Source organism: Theropithecus gelada, chromosome 11, assembly GCF_003255815.1.
Source record: "Theropithecus gelada isolate Dixy chromosome 11, Tgel_1.0, whole genome shotgun sequence".
Lineage (NCBI taxonomy): Eukaryota > Metazoa > Chordata > Mammalia > Primates > Cercopithecidae > Theropithecus > Theropithecus gelada.
In genome coordinates, this window is record NC_037679.1 from 62593696 (window position 1) to 62609040 (window position 15345).

At 44.6% G+C, this 15345-nt stretch overlaps 1 protein-coding gene, 1 long non-coding RNA gene and 1 pseudogene across 3 annotated transcripts in view; 2 read left to right on the forward strand and 1 right to left on the reverse strand.

The window, feature by feature from the left end:
* C11H12orf42 (chromosome 11 C12orf42 homolog) overlaps window positions 1-2902 on the reverse strand; it is a 175269-nt gene extending 172367 nt beyond the window's left edge. Inside the window, exon 1 of one of the 2 annotated variants that reach the window (XM_025402685.1) lies at window positions 2802-2902. The gene's annotated coding sequence lies outside the window, so the exon portion shown is untranslated. Of the gene's footprint in view, window positions 1-2672 lie in introns of both variants that reach the window. The other variant, XM_025402684.1, reaches the window with a different exon arrangement.
* Window positions 2903-2941: 39 nt separating this feature from the next.
* On the forward strand, window positions 2942-4585 carry LOC112634098. The gene is made up of 3 exons (XR_003121733.1): window positions 2942-3147; window positions 4073-4131; window positions 4489-4585. It is a non-coding gene; the product is annotated as an uncharacterized LOC112634098 (long non-coding RNA).
* Window positions 4586-11006: 6421 nt separating this feature from the next.
* Window positions 11007-12201, forward strand: LOC112634955 (annotated as a pseudogene).
* The last annotated feature ends 3144 nt before the right edge of the window (window positions 12202-15345 follow it).

A 15345-nucleotide genomic window follows, 5' to 3' on the forward strand; every position in this document is an offset into this window, starting at 1 on the left:
GGATACTGCTGTTTCTTGTCTGAATTACTACAACAGCCTTCTAACAGCTTCCTAACCACTTGTTGCACTTTCTATTATTTCCATCATTCAATCCATATTCTACACAGCAGAGGTAATGATCATAAAATATAAATTCAGTCACATAGGTCCCTCAAAATCCTTCAGTAGTCTCCTATTTCTCTTAGAATGAAATCCAGTCTTTTCCCACATCTGATACAGCTTTCAGCGATCTGATTCTGGCTAATCTCTCAAACCTCATCTTGCAGTATTCTCCCCACACTGGCAATGTTCCAGTCACACCAGCCTTGCTTCAGTGACTCAGGATCCCTGAAGCTCTTTTCTGCCTCAGGGTCTTTGCACATGCCTCTGCTTGCTTGGTGTTCCCATGCTTTCTCACTTGCTTTAGGTCCCAGCTGAAATGTGATTTCCTCAGAAAGGGCTTGGCCACCCTAAACGAAAGGGAATCTCCCCCAACTTGTAGCTCTTTATTTTACCCCCTTATGTCTTCATATTTTTGCCCTCCTCCTCTCTAAATTATTGGGGGGGAAAACTTCAAAGAACACAAAAAAAGCAAAAGCCAAAAGGGGAGTCCAAAAAAAAAAAACCTTAAAGAAAAATGAAAAAAAGACAAGAAATTAAGAGGAAATAGGCATGAAAGTATTAGCATTTATGAAAAATAAGTTCATAAAATTTTTAAATACATGTAAATGTTATACAACCCTAAAGCAAACATTCTTACTACTTATTTCTAACTCTTAGAGAATGATTTCTAACTTTACCTTCAAGATAAGTCATCTTTCTTTGAATTCCAGTAAGTACAATATTCACTAGTGTAAGAACTTACCAAAATGAAGGCTCGAAATGAGTTAGAAGCATTTGAAAAAGTCATTATGAGCCCCTAGAAGAGTCTAATGCTTCTTTTCTCATTGTAAGTTTGCATAGCAAGGATCTAAGACAAGTTTTAAAATAAAACAACCCTCTCTTAGGGCCATGGGTACATGAGGCATCATTTATCCACAATAGCCTGGCCCTCTCGCCTCCCTTTGTCCTCTGCAATGCCTCTTTGTAAATCACAGGTGTTTGTGGGCATAAAGCCCATCAGAAGGGAGTTTATTGTGAAGAGTTCTTTCTTTGCCACTTGTTCTAAACCTGTTCAGAGAGCACTCCATGCCTTAGACGAAATCTCCATAAAAATCAAGAAACAAGAAGTTTTCTGTACGCCTGTACAACAGCCACACTATGACATTAGTTTCGACAGCTCTGTGACCCTGTATTGTTCCAACTTTATTCACCAGTCTCTTTTTCTCTTTCTCTCTCCATTCCTTTTTTTAAGCCTTTATTGGCATTTTTTTTTATCTACTGTAAAATAAAAAGGAGGAGGATGGGTGGGGCTTTTTTTTAAGCACACTATGTGGCAGATAAAAAAAAAAAAACACTATCTGCAGTTACTGTAGTAATGGTTTCAAAAAACACCTGCAAATCAAAGAAAGACACCACGGCAGTGTCTTCAGATTTTTTTTTTTCCTCTTCTTCTCTTAAAGTTCCTTCTTGGCCATTATAGAGTAGGCCCGGCAATGAATTTATGTGACAGCTATGAAGTTACTATTAAAATTGTGAATAGTGCCTAGCAGTTTTCATGCCCTTAGTATAAGATCACCTCAATTTGCCACACAGCGGTGAATAGGGTAAAGAAGGGAGGGGGTGTCGAATGAATGGGAGAAGGAGGTTATGTGAATGGGAGGGTTTCCCGGGAGGGGGCAGCACAGTTGTCATAGGGGGAAGAGTGATTTATTTTTGAAATTCCAGAAAGGAAGACCAAAAGAAGCTGCCTAAAAGATCCTGAAGTGCGGGGTTGGGGGGGATGTGAGATAAATAATATATCTACACACATTTAGCAAGTGTCAAGGCCAGCTCTAGAAGTAGGGACAGGGTGGGGGCGGCAGTGGTAAATCCATTCCTCTGGTCTTCCAAGATTCAATATTAAATGCCAGCAGGGAGCAGATGTGGGCAGGGGCTGCAGAATAGGGGTAAGGAGCGCGGAAGGAGGGGTTAAGCGTTTATCTCAATGGAAATTAACCACTTGGGGGGAATTAGAAGAGAGCTGGAGCGGGCGGGGAAGGTAGGGGGAGAAGCAGGACAGGGAGATTGTCTCTCCGTGTAGAGAGGAACTTTCCTGGTGCCGAGATCTGGGGAGGACATTCAGTGAAATGAGGTGAGTAGCGCTGCAAAGAGCAAGGCGGGGCGTGCCCTCCACCGCCCCCCACCGCTCTGCCCGGCCCCTCCCCTTGCCCAGCCCCTCCCCCGCCCCCCCCTTCCCGTATTAGCATGCGGGCAGCGGCGAGGCGGCCAGGCGGGCGGGGAGGGCGGCGGTGGCATCGCCGCGCGGGGCGCATTGTGGGCCGCGCTCGCCTCCGCGGGGGACCATCTGCTCGCTGTCAATGCATCACCTGCTCGTCTGGGCCGTCGCCGGGGCAACGGGGGGCGGGGGATTAAGGAGCGTGTGCGTCTGGGTCCGGGCCGAGGCGGCAGGGTGGGGGTGGGGGTTGGGGTGGGGGTTGGGGTGGGGGTTGGGGCGGGGGCGGAGCGCTCCTCGGCCCCCCAGGCCCCTGCCCCGGGTCGACCCGCTCAGAGGACCGGCGACCACTGCGACGGGTTCCGCTGCTAGCCGCCACTCCTTGGCCTTTGCTCCCGTGCTGCCTGTTTTCGCGGGCGCGGCTGGAGTCCCGGGGAGCGGCAGAGAGCAAACGGTCCGGCCCTGCCTCACCCTGCCAGGGGTCCAGTCCCGCGCTCCCCGCGTCTACCTGGAGCTGCAGGGTCCCTGTCCGGCCGCGCCGCCCGCAGCCTCCTCCGCGGGAGCTGGCGCGCTTGGCTGGGTCCTGGGGACGCGGCACAGCGCGGTTCCAAGCGCCCCGCGGTCGCCGGGCAACCACAATGGGGCCTTCTTGCCGTGAGACCCTCTCCCGGCCTGTCACCAAAGTCACAGAAAACTTTCACACCTCTCATCTGACACTGTGGCCTGTGCACGACGCCAAGCACTGGAGAAGCCTTCGACATCAGAATATGAGTGGCACTTGTTCTGGGGGCCGGCAGGGGGGTCCCGATGTTTATCAAACGGGTTGATTTTCCACGGAGGGGGTAGTTCTGGAGGTAGTAGTCCCAGAAATCCTGTAATTCCCCCTTCCACCTACTCATCTTCTTGGAATTGTAAACGATTTTGAACAGAGGAGAAGCGCATCCAGGAGTAATGCAGCCAACAGCAGGGGGCAGAGCAAGGCTGTAGACTACAGTGGCCATTAAGGGACACTTTTAATCCAAAGTCATGCTATTTGGTTTAGAAACTTTTGAGAAATTTTACTCTCTGCTCTTCCCAATCTCTATCCCTACCTCCGGCGGGTCAAGGACATTTAGCTGCACCAACAAAGGTCGTTCTCATCTGCCTGAGGAGTCCACACACTTCAACAAAGGGCTGGTTAACACCCCCTAATTCCTGCCCATAAGCTATCCATAGACTGCACAGAACCAAAGAGTTAAGTCTTCATCACAATTCGTAATATATAAATATTTTTTCTGGCTTACCTAATTACTGGACACTCTTCTGCAGAATCACAGGACCAGCAGAAAGTGGACATTCACACCTGAGTCCCAGGATGGACACCCCCACACACACACACCCACATCTAAAATATTATATTTCTAGCCAGGAAAGAAAAAAAAAAAACCCTGCTTGTTTTTAAAGACTCTGAGTCCTGTTAGATCTCATTCAAAGGTCTAGCAACTCTTGGGAAGCCAATAGCCTTTCTCTGACTTAACTTAGCAATTCAAACCCATTTTCTGCATTTCTTTCTTTAAAAAAAAAAAAAGTTTGTGCTGTTGACCCTATGTTCATCTTTTCCACCTAAAATCTCGTGATCATCGAGTAAAACTTCTCTCATCCTTTTATAATTTCTAGATAGAAACACCATGAATCAGGCTAATTTTATGATTAAAATGCGGTTTTTTTAATTTGCTGTGACCACACAGAAAATGACAGTTCCACTAATGTATCATTTTCTTTTTATCATTTGTATGTAAGAGAGAAAAGTTAACTATCAAAATATCCATAGCTTTGACATAATAGATGAAGGGTAAAAGGTTTATACGTATAAACTTACTCCAAAGATAAAATTCTCATCCTTTTACTTTAATTAATGACTTCCATAACTTAAAGTTGAGAGTTCTGAGAAGACGTGCCCATCGACCTACAAGGTACTCCTAAATACATAGAATCATGGCATCATTCCAACTTACAGAAGGGATGAGCTGAGTCCAACCCTCTTATGTATAGATAAGGTAGCGAGCCCCAAAATGGTAAGACTGGCCCAAGACTGTACTGCTAGTGGCCAGAGATGCCCAGTGCTCTCTTAATCCCAACAACATCACAGAGGTACAGCTTTGCACACCAAAAACACCTGAAAATGCCCTTTGTCTACTCTGTTACCATTCCTACAGCTGCTGGCTTCACTACAGAAATGAGAACTCTTCATCAATTTCAGCAAACAATCCTTGGGTACCTACCATGTATCAGGCAAAATAGACAAAGATCCCCATCCCTGTAGAGCTCATTCTTTTGTGGTGCAAACAGATTTTAAAAGAAAGAAAAGCCTGGGCGCAGTGGCTCACGCCTGTGATCTGAACACTTTGGGAGGCTGAGGCAGACAGATGACTAGGTCTGGAGATCAAGACCATCCTGGCTATCATGGTGAAACCCGTCTCTACTAAAAAGCATACAAAAAATTAGCCGGGCATGGTGGCACACACCTGTAGTCCCAGCTACTCAGGAGGCTGAGGCACGAGAATTGCTTGAACCTGGGAGGTGGAGTTTGCAGTGAACCGAGACAGTGCCACTTCACTCCAGCCTAGGTGACAGAGCGAGACTCTGGAAAGAAAGAAAAGAAAAGAAAAGAAAAAAGAAAAGAAAAGAAAAGAAAAGAAAAGAAAAGAAAAGAAAAGAAAAGAAAAGGAAGAAAGGAAGGAAGGAAGGAAGGAGGGAAGGAAGGGAAGGAAGGGAAGGAAGGAAAGGACGGAAAGGACGGAAAGGAAGGAAGGAAAGGAAGGAAGGAAAGGAGGGAGGGAGGGAGGGAGGGAGGGAGGGAGGGAAGGAAGGAAGGAAGGAAGGAAGGAAGGAAGGAAAAAGAAAAGAAAGAAAGAAGGAAAGAAAGAAAGAGAAAGAAAGGGGGAGGTAGGGAGGGAGGGAGGGAGAACTATTCCTTTATTGAACATCTAATCAGCTAATATGAGAGGGAAAATATATTTACAAATAAGATATGGATGTCAACCTTAAAAACAGAAGAGCATACATGAGAATCAGAACAATGCAATTAACTAGAAAATATTATCAATATGACAAAGTATCATGAAGTACAGAGGAGACATCAGGTAGTTTTGCCTGGGCAATGTAATAGAGAAGATGTCATAAATTCGGCTATATAATAGCAGTCCCTGGCACCTAAACAGAGTATGGCACATAGCAGATGCTCAATAAATAGTTGTTGGATGAATGCATGAATGAACAAATGAATAATGCATTTTCCAAATAGGCAAAAGGAGGAAGATATTCCAGGCAAAGATATCACAGAATATGAAAATGTGGTACATATATAAGATGGATATTGTATGTACCTGAAGATATTCCAGGCAAAGTATCACAGTATATGAAAATGTGGTACATATATACTATGGGATATTAGACATAAAAAGAAAATTTCCCCACTTGTGACAACGTAGATGAGTCTAGAGGGCATTAGGTTAAATAAACCAGCCACAGAAGGACACACACTGCATGATCTCACTTATATATGGAATATTAAAAAGTCTAACTCAACCCAAATGCCCATCAATGACAGACTGGATAAAGAAAATGTGGTACATATACACCATGGAATACTATGCAGCCATAAAAAGGAACAAGATCATGGCCTTTGCAGGTACATGGATGGAGCTGGAAGCCATTATCCTCAGCAAACTAACACTAGAACAGAAAACACTGCATGTTCTCACTTATAAATGGAAGCTGAACAATGAGAACACATGGACACAGGGAGGGAAACAACACACACTGGGGCCTGTTGGGGGGATGGGTGGGGGGAGGGACAGCATTAGGAAAAATAGCTAATGCATGCTCAGCTTAATACCTAGGTGATGGGTTGATAGATGCAGCAAACCACTGCGGCACACATTTACCTATGTAACAAACCTGCACATCCTGCACATGTACCCCAGAACTTAAAATAAAAAATAATTTTTAAAAAAAGTCTTAACTCACACAAGCAGAGGGTAGAATGGTAGTTACTACAGGATGGGGAGTGAGGAGGATGGGGAGTGAGGGAAATGGAGAGATGTTAGTCAAAGGGGATAAACTTTCAGTTATAAGATAAGTTCTGGTGATCTAATATACATCATGCTAACTAAAATTAATAGTGCTGTATTACATACTTGAAATATGCTAAGACAGTTCTCACCACCACACACCAAAAATGGTAATTATATGAGGTGATGGATGTCCTCATTAGCTTGATTGTCATCATTTCACAATGTAGATGTATATCAAATCATTACATTGTACACCTCAAATGTATAAAGTTTTTATTTGTCAATTATACCACACCAAATCTGGGCAAAATTTTTTTGAGGAAAGATATCACAGTATGAACAAAGGTTTAGGGTCATCTGTATTTAAGGAGTGATGAGTGAGCCATGAACTGTGAGCAAAACAAAACAATAGAGAAGAAAAAAGGAAGATGGCACACTGTCTTGGAGGTATGTTAAGAAGGGATTTGACTACCATGCCAAGAATGTGGATTTTGTCCTGAGGACCAATAGTTTTCAACAGCAGCACACTTGTTTTAAGCAGAATCTTGTAAGAAACCCAATAGGATAAAACTGATCCATATAGAGCTGTCCTAATAGAAGCAGGGATAGGCCCCCTGCCCACAATCTCACCATCCAGGCATGGCTGGGGACTCTATATTGTCCCTTGAAATACTGTTTGAACATCAATATAACTGGCAATGAGTCATCTTTGAACATTATCAGACATAAGAATGTGAGTTTGGAAGGAAAAGAGAAGTCAGGAAGAGCAGTTAGAATGTCATTGAAATTGTCCAAGCACAAAATAATGAGAACTTAAATTAGATCAGTAACATTCATAGTGAAATGGAAAATAAAGAGATTTCAAAAATAGAATCCTTCATATACATGGTCATCCTGCTGCAGAGAAAATAATTTTACCTCTGATACATCTAAGTTTGGATATCTTTTTAAATGAAATTTATTATAAACTTCAGCCTTTTAACTGTTACTATGGCTAACACATTCTCACACTTGCAAAAGTTTATGAAAAAACACAAATTCCTTTGCAGCAAACTGCTTAAATGATGGTTCATATGTCAGAGTATGGATTTTGGGATCCTGAGAGAAGCCAATGGAAGCTATAGAAAGATAGCAAAAAGTGAAGCATGTTTGAAAGATATCTAATACTCCTTTCATTTACTAACCTGGCATACCAATTTTTGAGCAATGATCAAAACCATCATGACCCTTTCCCTATACTCCCTCAAATGTAAGCATTCAAGCTTTTTCTTAAAAGTTACCTAAAATTATTCATTACCCACTTACAATTAGTTACAATTGCCCAGTAAAAGCTCCTCCTGGGTAGAAGGTTTGTGACTTAAGGAATTCATGACACTCCTGGATTAGGTAAAACGAAGACATGCTCACACAAATAAGCTAATAAGAGAGGCAGCAAAAGAGAACTGGGAAGCCAGAGAAATTCACATGATGAAGATACCTGGCATTTAGCCAAAAGTAAAAACTATAAATATTAATCAGATGAGAATCAGTGTCACTTTACTGCAAGAATGTTCTGTAATTAAAAGGGTAGGTATTGTGTTGTGCATGTTAGCACAATTGCCGCCAATAATATTGGATGCCAGTAGCTCCCGATTACTGCAAAGAGCAGATTCCTAAGGATGTCGCTTAGCAGAAAGTTTACTAAATATCAACTGTTTATGTCAACTTCAAGTGATACTGCAAAGTAAAGGAAGAAGACATATCAGGTTTCAATATTGTGTTCCTGTCTTTAAAAGATAAGAAAAGGCAAGAAAAGAAACCTTCCTTGGACATCTATTATAAGCCAGGCATTTGCTAGGCGCTTTCCAGACATAATGTCTTTGAATCCTTACCTCAATCCTGCAGAAGAGGTGTCATCATAATCACATTTCAAAGATGCAGCTATTCCAAAGTTGGCTTTGTCATCCAAGATGTGGCTGTTGTTGTGCATGTCTGAAGTGGAGCAGAGGTGACATGTCCCTGAAGTTGATAAAGTCACAAGATTGTGAGACTGCAGTGCTTCATGGATCATCCCTGTGGGTCGATGGGCCTTGGAGTGGATGAAAGGCATGGGAGGGAGATACCGAAGCTCTCATTTGGGTAAATCAGCAGTATACCTACTCAGTGGTCAGGCAAAGGAGGTTTGGGCAACATACTGGGAGTGTCAAAAAAAAAAAAAAAAAAAAAAAGGGAGGATAATTGAAAATCAGAGTAGCAATGGTTGGAAGAGGCAAAAGGAGACAAAAGTGTCCCGTTCCCTTTCTTTCCTCTGTTCCTAGACATAGGGATGAGAGAGGATGAACAGCCTCCACTACTGAAGGGTGCTAAATGGTAAATACTCCCACTATGGTGGATTTCAAGCTCTCATGATGTTAGTGAGCGCAGAGTTGGGAAAAGATGTGCACAATCAGCTCTGATGATCCAGTGCCAGTTAACGCCAGCACTGCCCTTTCCCATGTCATAGCTTCCCGTCGCTTCTTCCCACCTGTTCTTGCTCAAAGATAAAGCTGTTAAGTTGTGCAGACTGTGCACATTGCGCAACTCTAGTGTTGCCATTTTCATCACAGCCGTCATTGACATATATAATTTAATATGACAATTTTCCGTTAGAAAGCTGTGCAGAGCAAAGGAGACCCTTTCCTAATTTGCACAAAAGCACCATTTGGGTTGGTTTTCATGCTGCTCAAAGACCACATACTGGAAGTCACAAGCAAAATTCAGCCCACAGACATTTTTTCTTTAACTCACATTGGGTTTTTAAAAAGACATTTTTTTTAACTAGCTTGCCAACATTTAAAAGTCAGGAAACCAAAATCCAAATTACTAAATTATCTTGGAAAAATCAAAGCAAGCTGCACTACATTGAAAGCAATAACAAAGAAAGTACCTATGCCTAGATCAAGGTAGGCATTCAAAAGATGTCAGGATCCTTCAGCCCACCCTGGCTAATGTTTTGTACTCACCTTTTTTATCATTATATCCTGGAAGCCACATCATCTGGACTCTATGTTCCTCTGTGGCTCCTCCCTTATCTTCTGTCAGTTTCTAGAACAATCTTTGCACCTCAGGGCTTTGCACTTGCCCATCTTCTTCCTGAAACACTCCACCCTCCACCCCCTTCACTGGTCCAACTCCCACTCATCCTTCCATTTCAGTTCAGATGTCATCTCCACCATCAGCTTTCAACAAGACTCCCAAGTACCTCCAACTCACGGCACGCTCCATGGAGCAGTCAGAGTGATCTTTTTAAAAAATAAATCAGATCATGGCACAGCACAATTGTCATGAAATGCAAGCTCCTTCAGCTGGCCCTTAAGGAATGGTGTGGTTTGGACACTGTCCCCATCCCTCGGTTACACTGTTTCCCTATTTCCTTTACAAACACACCTCCCATGTGCCTGCCTTTGCTCTTGCCACTCCCTTTGCAGGAACACTTTTCCCCAGGTTTTCATAGCACCTACACCTTGGTAACATTCTGGTCTCAGCACAAACCAACTGCAAATCCTCAGAGAAGCCTTTTCTACCCACCCATGTAAAATAGCAGCCCTGCCTGCTGCCAGCCTCACTTCAATGACTCTCCATCACATCCCTTGATTACATATCCCAGATATACCCCAGACCTCCAAGTCAGACTTTCTGGTGGTGGGACCTGCCAATCTTTCCTTTTATTAAGCTACCCTTGGGGATTCTGATATGCAACCAATTTAGGAACCCCCAGTCTGTGGTATAATGGGAAAGGAAAGAATGGTAGGCATGTTGAGTTGTGCTGTGGTTCACAGCGAATGTTTTGCTCCTCGTGAGTTTTGATAGTCCAATATTACAGTGATATAGGATACTACAAACCCACTGTAATTTTGCAGCAATAAATTACTGTCATTCCCTTTCTTGTTTACAATGCCACCTGAAACCTCAGTCAACAAAATTGTGGATAGTCTGTTAGAAACAGAGCCAAAAATTCCTCCAACTTCTTCGTAGAATAGTTATGATCATACTAGCGAGAGGACTAAGTGAAGAATGGACAGCTAAAGGATTCGACAAATTAATAGGTTGAAGGAATACGGACACATCTTTTTAAGCCAGGAATCTGTGGATGCTTACAAATCTTTGGGAAAATACCCACTGTCACCAAAAAATTTAAGATTAAAATATGTGGTGAACTGGGAGGTACCAGGTCAGGAGGGTGCAGGGGCCAGGGCCAAGGCTGGGAGCGACTCCATTCTGGCACCCCAGCTCCTCCAGTTCACAGTCCTCACTCCGCCCCCTTGCCCACTGCTCACATGGTCCTGAGAGGCGTCTCTGTAGGGCTACTGAGCCCACAGACCCGGCCTGCACGTTCTGCACTCATGGGTCTCAAGACCAAGAAATATGGGAGGACACAGAGCTGACCGGCCAAGTATAAGGACTCTGGTTGCACTGTGCATCTGCAGCCCCTGCCCAACTGTCTGCCTGCCCCAGGTGGACTCTGCCCCAGAATCCAAGGGCTACCTGAGCAGGATGACAGGGTCATGCCCAGGGTCAGAGGCACTGAGGCACCTCGCATCCCAAGTGTAACTCGCAGGACCCGCTGGTGCTACAGGAGCAGATGAGGGCAGATGAGACTCTTCAGGGACACCTTCCACACCTACCACCAGCAGTGACTCATGCCTGGCATCCTGCTGGCCAATCGCATTGAAGTTTTTCACAGGGAGGACCATATAGCAGCTCTGGGAGCTGAGTGTACCAGGCCCCACCATCAAAGGATATGGCTGTACTGGGGTCTCATGTGTGGTCTTTGCACTTCCAGTCTGAAAGCTGGAGTGGGTGGACAGTGGCTACAGGTCAGCGATGAGTATCTAGTCCTCCCTTGTCATGCACCCTATCTACACCTACATCAGTGAGGAGCGGTGGCAGATGTATTAGGTTGGTGCAAAAGTAATTGTGCTTTTTACCATTACTTTTAATGACAAAAACTGCAATTATGTTTGCAGCAACCTATACCTGCCCCCTGCTGGCCAAGGGGGAGCTCCTGGGCTACTTCAGGCTCACAGAGCCCGACTGCAGAAGTGACCCCAGCAGCATGGAGATCAGAACCTGCCACAACCCCTGGAATAAGAGCTCCACCCTCAGTGGGACCACCCTGATCCAATGGGACCTGAATCACCACCAGGATCCAATGAGACCTTGGTCACCACCTCGCCTGTGGCCAACCTGTTTGTAGTGCAGGCTGGAAGATGGCTACCTTTGGGGCTTCCTGTCAGAGAAGGGGATGTGGGGTCTCTTGGCCTCCAAGATTGAGGGCAAGTTGTTCTCCCTGCCGGCCTCTGCCATGGGCATGATCATCGTGGACAGCATAGAGGTGGAGGACGTGCTGCTCAGTGCAGGCAGCCTGGAGGGTTCCTTTGGCTACCTGAACAACGCCAGATCTGGTATCATGTGGGGCGTGCTTGGAGCTGCTGAGTCTTGTCTGCTCGTGGCCAGGCAGTACACCCTGCACAGGATCCAGTTCGGTGTCCTGTTGTTCAGGCACCAGCTGATTCAGAAGTTGGAGAACATGCTCACTGAGGTCACGCTGGGCCACTCCATGCCTGCCTGCAGCACGGCCACTTGAAGAATCAGGGCAACGCAGCCCCAGGACAGGTCTCTCTGCTAAAGAGGAATAACTATGAAAAAAGCCTGGACGTTGCCTGCCAGGCCTGAGACATGCTGGGGGGCACTGGGGTTTCTGATGACTATCATATGTTCCAGCACATCAGGAACTCAGAGGCCATGAAAACCTGCGAGGGTACACATGACATGAGCACCCTGATCCTGGAAAGAGCTGTCACAGGAATCCAGGCATTCATAGCTGGCAAGTGAGCCCATCCAGCCAGGGGTCCAAAGCTCTCAAACCCCTTCCCAGAGACAGGCCTGGCTGGACCGTGGGATTGCTGTGTTCTGAGCTTAGGAAGGAAGCTAGCGGATGGAGTGGGAAGTGACAGACACTGATTTTAAAATATCAGAATTTCCCTTCTGAAGTTGTTCAGATGTGTTCCTTAAAAAGAAGATGGAATTCTCTGTAGAGTTTCTCAATCCACTTTTAACTATGGATGAGAACAGACTCCATTTACCTTGGAATAGAAACTTCTATTGAGAGAAGACATTGAAGCAACTTCCTGGAGACCCCCTTGGTCTCTGCCTGAGCAGACCCCCCCTTACATCAAGGGTTCACAGTGCACCCTCCGACCCTGCCATCCGGGGGTAGTGCCTTATGCAGGACGTTGAAGCAGAATAAGGGAGAGGAAAATAAGAAGGCTGCATGTCTGACCCCACAGTGTTGGGCTGCATTGACTGGTAACCACCTGAGAAGTAGTTTCAGTCACAGGAGAAATGAACACATCTGGGTGCTCTGAGTCACTGGGACGTGGTAGGGACCATGTTGACTGGTAACCACCTGAGAAGTAGTTTCAGCCACAGGAAAAATGAACACATCTGAGTGCTATGAGTCACTGGGATGTGGTGGTCTGGCCCACGTCTGAGTCTTAGGCTCTGCTGTAATAAATAAACCCAGGTTAGCACTGCCCAGGCCCCTGGGGGGCATATACCAGGGATGCAGGGCTCAGGGCTGCAGACGGAGAGGACAGTTTCTGACCAGCAGGGGTGCAGGGGATTTTGTTCTTTCTGTCACCACACAGCTGATCACATGATGGTGAGAAATGACAGTGGTCTGGCTTCTCCGCTTGGACACACCATGTTACAGGGGGTCACAAATGAGATGGCAAGAGCACCACAGGCCTTGCGGGGACTGTGGCCTTGTGCGGTCAGGGCTGGCTGCCTGGTTTCTGTTCACATTTACTCTCAGCTAGGCCATCCCTAGTTCCTCAGGCAGACCCCCCAAGTGAGTTTGCTCAGGCGGGATACCTCAGGCCGGATGCACAGGTCTGTGTACACAGTCTCCTTCTGTGGCCAACTTGGTTGAGCTCTGTTTTCAAATGGCTGATCTTTGCCACTTTCTGAGTGAACCCCTGGAGCTTTTCCTGGATGATCCTGATGTGATAATTATAAAGCTGATAGATCCTCTCCTCAAACTGCTCTGTCAGATCCAAAACTTTTCAAATAAGACACATTATTGGAAAATCAAATAAGAGGTATCACCAGCCATTTATTCTAAGTGGATCTGAAATTTCTGCAATTTATCTTATAAAATGCTAAAACAAACAAACAATGCCCCCCCACGCCACCTCCCCCCCCCACACACACACACAAAACAACTCCAGTGCAGTCACTGGGGAGTTAAATTTTTTTAAGAGATCAAAATATGTAAAGTCATTTGCCACATAGTGATGTTTTGGTCAATATTGGGTTGTATATGCTATGATGGTCTTGTAAGATTATAATATAATATCAAAATTTTATTGTACCTTTTCTTTGTTTAGATATGCTTAGATACACAAATACCATTGTGTCACAATTGCCTACAGTATTCAGCAGAGTAACCTGCTGTGCAGGTTTGTACCCTAGGAGCATTAGGCTTGACCATCTAGGTTTGTGTAAGTACACTCTATGATGTTCAGACAATGACAAAGTTGCTTAACTTCACATTTCTCAGGAATGTTCCCATTGTAAAGTGATGCATGATTTCATACAGTATAAATTCAACTAGGTTAGAAAGAAAGTACATAAAACAGGGGCTAGAAGAGGCATGCAACAAAGTGGTCTCTGGGTGATGTATCAAATGCATGATTTTATATATATATTTTTTTACTGCGTTATGCATTTCTCTACTTTCTACATTTTCTATGATGTACCAGGGCATGTACCAATACGGATTGGGCAGGGGGGCATAAAAGTGGAAAATAGGTTGGGCACAGTGGGTCACCCCTGTAATCTTAAAAAATCTTTTAAAAAATTGTTTTTTAAGTTGTGGGGTGTGGTGGCACACACCTGTAGTTCCAAGCTACTTAGGAGGCTGAGGTAGGAGACTCTCTTGAGCTCAGGAGTTAGAGGCTGCAGTGAGCTATAATTGCACTACTGCACCCAGCTTGGGGGACACAGTAAGACCTTGTCTCCAAAAAACTGGTGGAGTTGGGGCGGGTAATAAAGTCAACCTTTCATCGACACATGTGGAATTAGCAAGCTGTTCCATTCATGAGATCCATTATATTTGAAGAGGCATCAGGCACAACCATTAATTTAGGACTTGAGCATAACATCAGGCATTGCAATACATAAGCTCCTGGCATGTTGAAGAACCCCAGCTCTCCCATCAGAGAATATTTGATGACTTCTGGAGGGCATGGATGTGACGATGCAAGCTGTGCCTCAACCCTGACTACCATAGCTATTCATCCCTGTGTGAAGTGAGAGGGCTGGGCATTGGATGCAGGGGGACCTGGGCCCTCAGCCTGGCTCTCTAACTTGGGCAAATCATTCATTTCCAAACGTTATCTATAAAATGAGTCCAAAATCTTATTTTCAGGATTGTTGTAAGGGTGAATTAAGATACAGGTGGTCCCCAAGTTACTATGGTTTGATTTATAATTTTTCAACTTTATAATGAGTTTATTGGGGCATAAAGTATATGTTCAACTTATGAAACAAAAAAGGTTAAAACATTTCATTGTTGTGAAAGTGTAAAAACAAGAAAAAGAATAGAAGGTGGCCATAAGATCAGCAAAATTTAATAAATTGTGTGAGTCGAAGGATTATTTTGCTGCCAAAACAAACATGAGAGCCATAGAGAAATTATTTCCCAGGAGCTTTAAAAGATTTTGAGTTTGTCTTAGCAACACTTAAGTCATTGGAGGTGTCATTTTCATGGTATACTTCCAAATTTAACATTTAAATAGGAAAAAAAGTTCCAAGCCAAATTTGAACACCCATAACCAATAACTGGAAATGCAATTCAGTCAATATTTGACTGACAGTGTTGTAATTGTTCACACTATGGCTGAGAAGAAATGTTACCCCTCTCTGAAATGTCCCCATTTCCCCATCTAGATGTAATCTATCCTAGCACCATTT